Source organism: Heterocephalus glaber, unplaced genomic scaffold (genome assembly GCF_053883595.1).
Source record: "Heterocephalus glaber isolate CG9 unplaced genomic scaffold, H.glaber_assembly_v1.0 deba00001447, whole genome shotgun sequence".
NCBI classification, from domain to species: Eukaryota; Metazoa; Chordata; class Mammalia; order Rodentia; family Bathyergidae; genus Heterocephalus; species Heterocephalus glaber.
In genome coordinates, this window is record NW_028258299.1 from 10,886,535 (window position 1) to 10,898,557 (window position 12,023).

Sequence of the window (12,023 nt, forward strand, 5' to 3'; positions counted from 1 at the left end):
TATACGTCCAACTTTCAATATTCTCCTTTAATATCCCTCAGCAGCAGCTGTTGCTTGCTTTTTTTTTTCATTCACTGGGCATATTTGATTGAGCAACTGATTTTACGTTGAGCTAATCAAAGTGCCTTTCCTAATAATTTGGAAATGAAGCTGAGTAATAATGGGGAGGTTGGGGAAGGAGGGAGGAGAGAAAGATTTGTGACAAATATGCTCAGAAACTGTGGGGAAAACATCTGTTGATTCACCCTGGGGTAGACTGGAGGGACAGAAAGAGACACAGAGACAGAGGCAGAGATGGAGGGAAGAAAGAGAGATGGAAGTGGATGCTCAGAAGAGGACAGAGGTGGGAGGTGGAGCAGTTCAGCTTTAGGGTCTCTGGTGCCTGGACATTCTTGAAGCCCTGCTGCATTTCTGACTTTGGGTTCCAGAGGACAAGTCCCATAGCATTGTAGCAAATCCTTCTGAGTGAGCCAGAATGGGCTGTTTCTGCTGCATGGCAAGCAGCCCCTAGTCCCAGTGGGCTGATGGGGCACAGGGCCTGCTCACCCTGTGGGTTGGCCTGATGCTCGGTGGGAAATGCTGCCTGTCTCTACAGTGCAGGGAAGTCTGTGTCTAGACTTTTACTCTGGGAAGTGGATGCAGCAAATTCACACACTGGCTCTCAACTTTGCTCTTGGATGTGACACAGATTGCTTCTGCTCACTATTTCATTGGCCAAAAGAGTCTCATCAGCACAGGCATCTTTCAAGGAAGCAGAGTAGTGCAGCCTTACCATGTGTCAATAAAGGGGTCGCAGCATACTTTTGAACAGCCATGAATTATTACCACCTCTGTTTTTCTTCTCCATTCATAGTACCTTGAGTTATTTCTGTGGAAGAGAAAATAAACAAAAGTCTAACTGAGATGATAGGAAAAGAAATTCTCAGTGTCTGGGCTGGCTGGATGTTGAGTTGGCTGGGTGGAGCCCTCAGGCCTTGGGACTTCAGAGTGGGAACAAGCTAACAAGCTAGAGGATGGAGGTGATGCTGAGCTTAGCTATGCCATAGGCATATTTGCCTGTCACTAGCACGACTCTGTTTTAGAAACCTTAAAATGCACATGGCACAGTGGAGGTGGACTTGGTGATCATACACGCTGGGATCTGAATCCTTGCTGTCTAGGGGCAGAAAGACCTGATGGTGACAGGCACCTCGAAGATTGTGCAGTGCTGCCTGGAGATTCAGGAAATGTCAGCTGCCTTCCCTCTCTCCTTACACTGCAGTCTTCTCTTTTTTAGTTACTGCTTGTTGCAAAGTTTTCTTCTTATTTTCCTCGGGGGAATCTAAACATACTGGCAGTATCTTTGAGAACCATGTGATGGAGGGGTTTGCCATTTTATGGGAAGACTAGTTTAATTGTTGGCATAACGTCCGTTGCCTTGGAATTATAACCCAACAGACTCGAGGCTCTGAAATACCATCTGTTTCTCAAATATATATATTTTTCAGAATCTTCCCACAGAATGTTATTTTTCCACTTAACTTCAGAGATACATATTTTTACCTACTAATGGAAATCTTGGGATATTTATTACTCTTTATGACTATTAATCTGTAAAACTAGAAGTAAAACAATGTGAGTGTAGGACAGCAGTCGAAGGCTAGTAAGATAGAACTATATTTCTAAGCCACAGCTCTGAGAGTAGCTCTCTCTGCTATAAAACCACCAGTGTGTCCCCAGGGACCACACAGTAATGATAAGGTACAGTTCCTGTAACATCTTTCATGGTATTTTGTCATTTCTCACTTTTTGCTTTTGCTGATGTCATTTCTTCATGTAGGATACGTCCTCCTTTTTCCAGCTGGATAGCAAAAACAGCTAGAATACATTTTGTCATAAGAAAATACAACTCAAAGAGACTTAAACAGCAGTGGTTATTTATTGTTTCTTTACTTGAGAAGTCCAGAGGTGAGGGAGAAGTCAAAATTGGTTTGCACCTGTGGTTCATCAATACCAAAAGGTTAGGTTCTTCCTGTCTTTTTGGTGGAATCAATTTCATTTTCTTGATGGGATGTATGCCTCATGATTCCCTTAAGGAACAGAGTAGGATTTCTTTCATCCATCTTCTGAACTACTCTCCAAACTTCCTGTGGTCATACTTTATCAGTCAGTTGTGCGCCTTGGGTTATTCTGCCTAGTGTATTGGGTTGGTTGCAGTGAGTGGCTTCCATGTGCATTCCTGAACAAATCACAAGACAAACTGAGTTGGCCCAGTCAGCCACCTCATCCTCATCCCAAATTCTACCTGCAATTCCTAGTTTGAAATTCCTGAGTTGGACTTTCCAAGTTGGTGAGAACGGAGCCAGGAAAGTGTGCGTTCTGGAGTTGCAATATCAACATATCTAACATGGTCAACAACTTGTCCATAAATGCACCAGATATTTGTGGAGGACTCGCTACACACCAGCTGCTCTGCCAGACATAGGCCTGGGCCAGGTACCATCTAGTGAGGAGAGAGACGTGTCCAGAAACACTCTGATCCTCTCCTCAGGGCTGTGATGGAGGGGAACTCAGGGTGCTGTGTGAATCCAGGGAAGAGACTGGGTGGGGTGCAGTCAGAGAGGGGTTTGCAGGGGAGGCGGTGCTGAGCTGAGATGTGAGGGAAAATTGGATCCAGTCAGATGAGAATGTGTAGTGGGGAGAGGAAAGAACGGCATTCCAGACGGTGAGCACAGTAGGTGTGAAGGCTGAGGAACGGGAGTGAGCAGGGTGATTTGGATAGTGCAGATAGTTCAGTAAAGCAAAGCTGTCAGGAGCATGGGCTGTGGGGTTGGGATGCCCTGGCTCATGAGCCAGTCCTACCACTTAGAACTGCTGTGCTGTGTGAGTTTCTTGTCTTCTTGGGCTTCTGTTTCTCCATTACAAAATCAGTATAGTAAGAATAGTAGCTACCTCTTCAGACTGTCGGTGAAGACTCAATGAGTTATATGTGAAGCACTTGGCTCACACTGCTGTGGAAGGACCAGAAAAGACTTGGCGATTATGATTGTCATGGCCAGAGCTGTGTGTATATGTGGGCAGGCGTGCTTGTCCATTTGGAAGAAACCAGATCTGGGAAGTGAATGGCAGACCTGGGAAATTTTAGGCTATTTTTAGCACACTCTTGCTTTCGCTTTGCTTTTAACTCTGGCAGAATTTCAAGGCATGAGATCTGCAACGGGTGTCATTGTTCCTTTCTAAAGTGGGGGCCTGGGCTGCTGAGTAAGGCGCATTTTGAATGATCATATCAGTGTTGTAATCTCTTCACTCTGTAATCACTTCTGCTCATCAATGTCTTCATCTAAAAAAAAAAAAAAGAGTCACAATAGCTTGTGCTTAAAGGTTTGCACGTCAGAATAAGACAGATTTATCTGGTTTGATTCCAGTGCTGTCATATGTGACAACCATGCGTCTTTTACTTCTTACAGAAACTCAGTGAGCTAGGTCTTGTGACTCCCCTCTTGCACAGGAAAAAGCTGAGTTTGGAGGAGTTAAGCAGCTTTGCCTACTGTTGTAAAGACGGCAGGTGACATGGCTGTGCTTCCAGCCGAGGATAAGGGAGCTTGGGACTTTTGCTGCTAGTTTTTGTTTTCTTTCTTCCTTTCTTTTCCTTTCCTTTCCTTTCCTTTCCTGTCCTTTCCTTTCCTTTCCTTCCCTTCCCTTCCCTTCCCTTCCCTTCCCTGCCCTGCCCTGCCCTTCCCCTCCCCTCCCCTCCCTTCCTTTTCTCCCTCTCTCTCTTCTTTCTTAAATTCTATAAAATGGGATGGAAGTAACTACCTCTATACTGTCATGAAAACAAAGTGATTAAAATGAATAATGGATAATTTGAAATAGGAAAAGGTCCAAAGGTGTAGGGGTGGTGGGAGGGGAAGGGGAAAGGGAAGAAGGGAAAGGAAAAATTATGAGAAAAGAAATAAATGGAAACAAGGTCTATGTAAATAGGGAAGGGAGCACAGGTAATTGGGAAAAAAATAAGAACCAAGATACATCATGTACAGGGACAAGCACCCAGTGATAAATGTAAACGTATTGTATACCTAAAATGTACCAATAAAAGAATTTAAGGCAAACAAAAAAACAAAATGAAAGGTGCTTATAAGTCAGTCACCATGATGACTGGCCACAAATAAATCTTTAGTAAATTAGCTCTAATGAGAATGATGACATTTACCTTATGTTTTTAACAGAGACTAAGTTAACCAATAGATGTAAAACAATGAGAGAAGGCCGTTCTTTGAGATACCATGCAAGATATTCATGGTGATTAGTTTGCATACAACTGCAACATCCCTTCCACACTTGCCATCCCCCATTCTGCTTATTTTTATTGAGATGGGGCCTTCCTTTCAAATGATCATGATTGTACAGCATTTTAGTTTTGCACATTCCCTACTTGAGTGTAAGCTTCGTGAGGCCATGAATTATAGTCAGTTGTGTCTCCTTTGTCTACAATGGGGCTTGGAAATAATAAGATCCCAGTAAATCCTTATAGAGTGAGTGAATTAGCACATTGATGTATCAATTAATAATTAGAAAAATGACAATTAAAATCCCTCCAGTTTTTAGATCTTGTGATTTTGTGGGTGTGCATGAATTTCTCCATCCATTCTGCTTTCATGTGATAGTGTTACAGGAAATAATACCGGAGATGAAATATGAAATAGTGTATCTCCCAACCAGTTAAGTGTATGATACACTGAGTTCCTCTTCTCTAGAAATCGAAGAATGGGTCCTAGGAACAACAGAGGTTAAGAGTAGGAAGATGTTTATTGATGGGAAAGCTCCTGAGGATAGAGGGGGACCTGAGTGGGTAGCCTGGGACCCCACTTTACAGAGGAGTTTTATAGGGTGGAGCCCACATGGGTACAATGTGGGCCACAGCCGTGAGCATCCAATAAGGTTACAAGGGCAGTCACTCAGGTAATGGTGGTCCAATTGGGAAACAAGTCATGTAACAAGCATGGATGGAAAGAACAAAGATTCTTGTAGGAAGTGGTGGGTTTAGGGGTCTCTGGTCATGCACCAGGGTGGTTGATGTCTATTTAGACTTCATTAGACCCAGTGTTTGCGCTTTGCGGAAGTATGTAAATATGGTCATCTTGTCTTTATCCTGAGGCCTGGCTTTTTCCAGTGCAGCTGTGGTATGTTTCATCTTTTTCCTAATCCTCTTGAAGTAGCCCTATCTGACTGCCTATAATATTTTTTTTTGCATTTAACATTTTTATTTTAGACAGCAAACAACAAAAATAAGCAAACAAACAACCAAAAAAATGTGAAATAGGCTCATCAAATGATGTAGAGTTATCCTTTCCAGGAAAGCAGAAGGTAGACCAGTGCAGGTTATCCTGAAGGCCACACACATCCTGCTTCACTGCTGCTTGCACTCTGCTGGGTTTTGCTCCTTCTTTGGGTCATAGTCTGCATCATTTTCCTCATCTGCTTCTTCACCTTCTTCATCATAGTCATCATCATCATCTTCAGTAGCTTCTCCAGTGAAGTACAACACTGATCTTGGAATTATACAATCACGTAAAAAGTGACCAATTTCAAAGTCTGCAGCAAGGATAGCTTCGGCATCATCATCCAGATCTCCACTCTCAGGAACTTCAGGAGGAGCAAAAAAAATTAAAGAAACAATCATTGGAAACTGTTTTAGTCACAGTATGAACTGTCCCATGTCCCTTATGTATCTGCTTTTTAATGGTTTTCAAAGTGACATTCTTTCCTTTTTTCCAATCTATTTGGCACCCTGTACAGCCCATAATTTCTGGCCCATCAAATGGAAAGGGATCAGAATCATCTGGTTCAGATCTCATCCTATATGTATTTGTCAACACTTCATTTGTGAAATATTCATTGGGTTCAAAGTGAAATTCTAAGATAAAACTCATAGGCTGGCCAGCATCTGAGAACTTCACTTTAATGTCCTTCAAATGCTTCAGAATAGGTTCATCATGTTCCTGAACCATGTCACTGAGCAAGTCAACATTCTTAAAAACAGTCAACCAAAATTCAGGAATTCCTTTAGGATCTTCTTTTTCTTCATCTTTTTTTTTTTTCATCTTCAATCTTGGCCTTTTCTTTCAGCTCCAAAACTTCTTCCTCATCTGGTTTCCACTCAGATTCTTCTTCTGTAGGTTCATAAATTGCATTAATGATCTCAAATCGCTTATCAAATAGAGGCTGGTAGAGAACAGCATACTTCCTTTCAAGATCATGAACTTCCTCATAGAATTTGGCTTCTATCTGTGCACATTTAACTTGAAGGTTTTTGAGAGCAATCACTCTTCTTTTAACTACCCTAGGCAAGCTTTCAATGTATCCTGTTGGTGTGTCTACCAGACCATCAAGTCTTTCTGGAAGGGCTGCAAGAATCTGAGGATTTTGCATCATCTGAACAGTCAGCTGACGTGCTTTGATTTTTGTTTCTTCACGAGTTTCTTCTTCTTCTAACTTCTTCAACATCATCCAAATCTTGATCAAGTTCAGACTGTTCTTTGTTGTCAATGTCTGCCATGTTGTAAGAACTGCAAATATCAGCGGCTAGTTAGGGGAGTCAGGCGGCTGGAGCTGCGCAGGGAGTGACTAAGGGTGGCCGCGGAGGCAGGAGGACCAGGAAGTGGCACCACGATCAGATGGTGCTAAAAAAGACTGCCTATAATATTTTTACCTAGCTCCTCTATCTATAATAATAGGATAGTCAGCTATACAGATTCAATGCAATCCTAATTGAAATCCCAACAGTATATTTCACAGAACTAGAGAAAACAATCCAAAAATTCATTTGGAACCAGAAGAGACCTGGAATAGCTAAAGCAATTCTAGGCAACAGAGACATGGCAGGGGGTATCACAATACCCAACTTGAAACTATACTACAAAGCCACTGTGATAAAAACAGCATGGTACTGGCAAAGAAACAGACCTGAGGATCAGTGGAATAGATTAGAAGATGCAGAAACAACTGCAGACATACTCAGCTACCTCATCTTTGACAAAGGAGCCAACCATCCTCACTGGAGAAAAGATACCCTCTTTAATAAATGGTGTTGGAAATACTGGATTTAAACTTGCCAAAGATTAAAACTAGATCCCTATATTTCACCATGCACTAAACTAAAATCAAAGTGGATTAAAGATCTAAATATTAAAACAGAAACACTAAACTGCTGTAAGATAAGTTAGGTAGAACTCTTGACATTGACATAGGAAAAGACTTTATGAGTACATAGTAGCACGGGAACTAGCATAAAGAATAAACAACTGGGATCTCATCTTATTAAAAAGCTTCTGCACTGCAAGAGAAACCACCAACAGAACTAAGAAACAACCTACAATGTGGGAAAAAGTTTTTACCAGCTGTTCCTCAGACAAAGGTCTACTATCTAGAATCTATAAAGAATCAAAAAATCAGACCCCCCAAATATAAAGACCCAATTCAAAAATGGGCATCTGAAATGAACAGACATTTCTCAGACAAAGAAATAAAAGCAACATATAAACATATGAAAAAATGTTCAACATCACTGGTCATTCAAGAGATGCAGATGAAAGCAACGCTGAGATTCCACCTCACTCCAGAAAGAATGGCTGCTATCAAGAAATCAACCAATAACAAATTCTGGTGGGGCTGTGGGGAAAAAGGAACCCTTCTCCACTGGTGGGAGTGCAGACTGGTGTGATCACTGTGGAAATCAATATGGAGATGCCTCAAAGAACTAAGACTAGAGGTCCCATTTGACCCAGCTATTCCCCTGCTGGGTATCTTCCCAAAAGAATTAAAAGAATCATACCGCAGTGATATATGTGCACCCATGTTTATAGTGGCACAGTTTGTAATAGCTAAAGCTTGGAAACAGCCCAATTGCCCATCAACTGGAGATTGGATAAAGAAGATGTGGAGTTTTTTTTTTTATAAAATGGAGTACTACTCAGCCATAAAGAATGAGAAACTAGAGACATTTATAGCTAAATGGATGCACATTGAGGCCATACTCTTAAGTGAAATAAATAGGACACACATGTGTAAATACCAAAATTTCTCTGTTGTGAAAAGCTAAAAGTGTAAATAAGGATCAAAATGTATAATTGATAATGTGAAATAGGAAGAAAAGGTCCAAAGGGGAAGGGGTAGTATGAGGGTAGGGGAAATGAAAGAAGGGAAAAGAAAAAAATATGAGAAAAGGAAAAAAATGGAAACAAAGTCTTTGTAAATAGGGAAGGGTGAAAGGTGTGAAGGGAGGGCAGGGGAATGGGGAAAAAATAAGAACCAAGATACATCATGTTTGGGCACAAGATCCCCACGATGAATGTAACTATTGTATATCTAAAATGTAGCAATAAACTTAATGGAAAAAAAATAGGATAGTCAATGTCATGACTACCACATGAATCTCAAGTCTTGTGTGAAACTTACCATGTCCTGAGGATTATTCCGTGTGTTCACTCTTGAGGTTCAGGTTCATGTGCTAAGGCTACTTCTAAGTTCGACTGGCATCACCTATGTGTCAAGCATCAATTTCATATCAAAAGTGGTGGCATTAGCCTGCCATGGTGGTGAATGCCTGTAACCCTGGCATTCCTCAAGGCTGAGGCAGGAGGATCACACGTTTGAGCCCAGCCTGGGCAACTTATCAATTTAGCCAGACCCTGTCTGAATAATAAACAATAAAAATAAAAAAAGGGCTGGGGATGCCGCTCAGTGTCAAGGGCTTGGAATCAATCCCCATAACTGGAAAAAAAGTGACAACATAATGCTTTTCTCACACACGCAGGCATGTGGAGGGAGCCCCCGCCCCAGTCCTCACAGTTTCCCATTAGTAGGCCAGCAGCAGGGACACCGCAGTGGCCCCTTTCTGCTCTGATCTAGCCGGGCTTCTGAGTTCTCCTCACAGAGATTCCAGGCCTTTCCCCATTCATACCATGTGTTTTCCTGGGGCAATAGTGATCCCAATGCAGATAGCCATGCTGGTCACTTCCTTCCTCGCTCTGTCACCCTGCTCAGCCTTCTGCTTGGTGGCTCCCCAGGTGAATCTCAGCTGCTCAGCCTGACCTGATCTGACTCTCCAGTGCATCCCACCACACCCTCAGCTCCCCCACCTCTCAACTGCAAGCACGGTGCTCACCTGTTTCGCACAGGTCATTGAGGTGACAAAACGAGCTAATGATTGTAATGTGCACACTGCCTGGCATAGGGCAGGTGCTCAACAAATGCTCAGTTCCTCCCCTGGCTTCTTCTTGAACCAATTGGTGGAATAGTTCAAGACTTTGGTGGAGATTTCTCCCCTGTAAACAGAGATGGGAGCATTTTTACCTGCTACCCCTTGCCCCCACAGTTGCATCTTTGAGATGACAGATCATCAAGTAATTAGGGCAGTGTGTTTGAAACTGTGTCAGCTCCCCCATGCTTCTTTCCCCCCAGGCCTGGCCTAGTGCTGCACCAGATACGTGCCTCCCTCCACACTGGCCCCGGGGAACTCTGGGCTCTGGTGGAGATGCCTGGAAGAATGGAAAGTGGCTCGGGCTCCTGGCTCTGTGGGTGATGCCAGCAGCTTGCCACCTCTCTGTCTCTCCACAGGGAGCTCTCCGGATGGAGGACTGGCCATATTTGGGCAGGAAACAGTGTGAAGCTGGAACCCGGAAGTGGGCAATCTAGTCCTGGCTTTAGCCTTTACTACAATATCCCTTGTACGACTTACCTGCTCTTCCTTGACCTCAGTTTCCTTCGCTCTGAAATGGAGATAATGTTCTTTATCTCACTAGGTTTCTGGAAAGGTCAAATTTAAACTGGATGCATTACTTGAGATTATTTCAAAATAGAGACATCAGTTGTTAATCATAGGTGTGTTGTGCTGAAAAGTGGTATTCTCAGAGCTGGCTCCTCTTTCCCTCACTGCCTGGATGAACTGGGGCGTGCTAGTGAACCCCTCTGAGGCCTAGTATGTCACTTCTTTAAAATAGGGATGGTTGCCTTGTACACATCATTGGATTGGTTGTGTAAGTGTCTGAGGCAAATGGTAGAGTGGAGATGGTAGTCACCACTACTGCCACTCATGCTAGAAGAGGAGGTAGAATTTTCATCTGTATTAAAGTGAGACAGGAAGTAATGTTCTTAGAGGACAGTGCCACAGGTGAAGTTCTGGACAAGTCACTTTCCTCAGGGATAGGTTAAGAGGGTGTGTTTGGTAGGCACCTAAAATGGGGTTTGGGACACAGAAAGAGTGCAGTAAACATAAACATTGCTCAATAACACCGATGAGTTATATGAATGAATGAATGAATGAGTGGAAGAATGGAAAGTGAACATTATTTCATGGGTTTACTGTGTAGTCTTTGTGGAATGTAGATGTGTATTGTGTGCTATAGCGTGACACGTGTAAAGGGAGATTGTCACATGACAGAGTCTGTCCCAGCTTCCTCGTGCCAGAAGAGCCTCCTCTAACATATCTTTGTGTGCTCTTTGGAGGCGTTATGCTGTGCCAGGGAGGGTGATGGTAATAAACCTGCAGGAGGTGCCTTTTGCCTCACTGCAGTTTAGAAGAACATTAAACCCAAGAGTTGGAGATTCCTAGTGCTTTTAATCTACAACCTTCTTTGTGAGTTCTGGAAAGTTCCACTCATCTGTCCAGATATCACTGAAAGCCTTGCTTTGTTCCTGCCAAATGGAATTAGATGCATCCTTCTCTCTAAGTGTAGGTGAGTTAAAGAAAAAACAAAACAACACTCCAGCATGGACTTTGAAAGCATCATAAATCCTGCTGTCTCCACATCTTACTGGTGCAGGGCCCTGAAATAAGTGTTTCTACCACTCAGCCCTCCACCAGTTTCTGTGGCCTCCTTGGGCAGCCTGTGTGCTCACACTTCCAAGATAGTGTGTGGCTGTCTTCTCTTACAGCGTGTCGCCTGCTGGGGACAGCTCTGCCCTCAGCCCTTGTCAGCCTTTCCTAAATTTTACCACCTTGGTCCCAGCTCCGGCCTCTGGAGTCTCACAGTAAGCAACTCTGCCCCTTCCCTGGGTGCTCCCACTTCTAGTGCTTCAAGGTTGTACTCTTATCCTTTTCTTCTTTTCTTCAGCCTAAGCCCATCTTTAAATACCTCTTACTACATTGTTGTTTGTGATAATAATACAGGACATTCGTTAAAAATAAAGCTTATAATATGTCAAGCGCTGTTCTCCCTCTTTCCCCTCCCTTCCTCCCTCTCTTCCTTCTTTCCTTCCTTTTTGTTTTCTCCTCAAACAGCTACGCAAATCTGGCACTGTAACCCCATTTTATAGATGAGGTCACTGCAGCACACAAGGGTCACAGGATAGATGCAGCTGGTAGCTGCATAGCTGAGATTTGACCACAGGGAATTGGCCACAGGGTCTCTACTCTTGACACCTGGGCCCTAGCTTCTTTACTTTCTGTGCTGTTACCTATGATATGACCAGAATGAGGGTTGGTGCCAGTGTCTGATGCCCTGCTAACTGCTGGAGGTTTATCTCCCCTCTCTTGGGTCCACACAAGAACTGTGCAAGGAGCCCTCGCTGTTGACAGGGGAGGAGCCTGAGGTTGGGGCCTATGGCTGTTCTGACCTCTGTCTTCTGAACAAATGCTCTGGAGTTCATTCGTTTGCTCTCCCACTGCATGGCCCTGGACTTTCACAGCAGTTTCCTCTGTGTGGGCAGTTGGGACCCAGCAGTAAAGAAGACGATGTCCCTCTTCTCAGGGGACAGTGTTGGAACAAACAACTACATGGTGTTGACTTAATGCGGAACTGATCACTCAAGTAAGGGATCAGCACCCAGCACCGGGCTCAGCTGGAGACTGGAGACTCAAGGGATGAGAAGGAATTAGCTGGAGCTGGAGGAGGGAGGAAGCACACCTGGGAGAGAGGACAGTACAAGCAGAGGCCCTGGGATTTGAGGGAAGAGAAGTGTAAGCCTGTGAGAGAGGCCTGCAGGCCCGGTGAGAAGCATTGCGAAGGGTGGAGTCACTGGAGGGCTTCAGGCAGGAAGAGACGCTG

General features: G+C 43.7%; 1 protein-coding gene and 1 pseudogene across 8 annotated transcripts in view; one reads left to right on the top strand and one right to left on the bottom strand.

The window, feature by feature from the left end:
• The window catches only part of Dab1 (DAB adaptor protein 1), a 1,105,478-nt gene that overhangs the window by 139,455 nt on the left and 954,000 nt on the right, over positions 1–12,023 (top strand). The gene's annotated exons all lie outside the window — the stretch shown is intronic.
• Positions 5,372–6,578, bottom strand: LOC101726634 (nucleosome assembly protein 1-like 1 pseudogene; annotated as a pseudogene).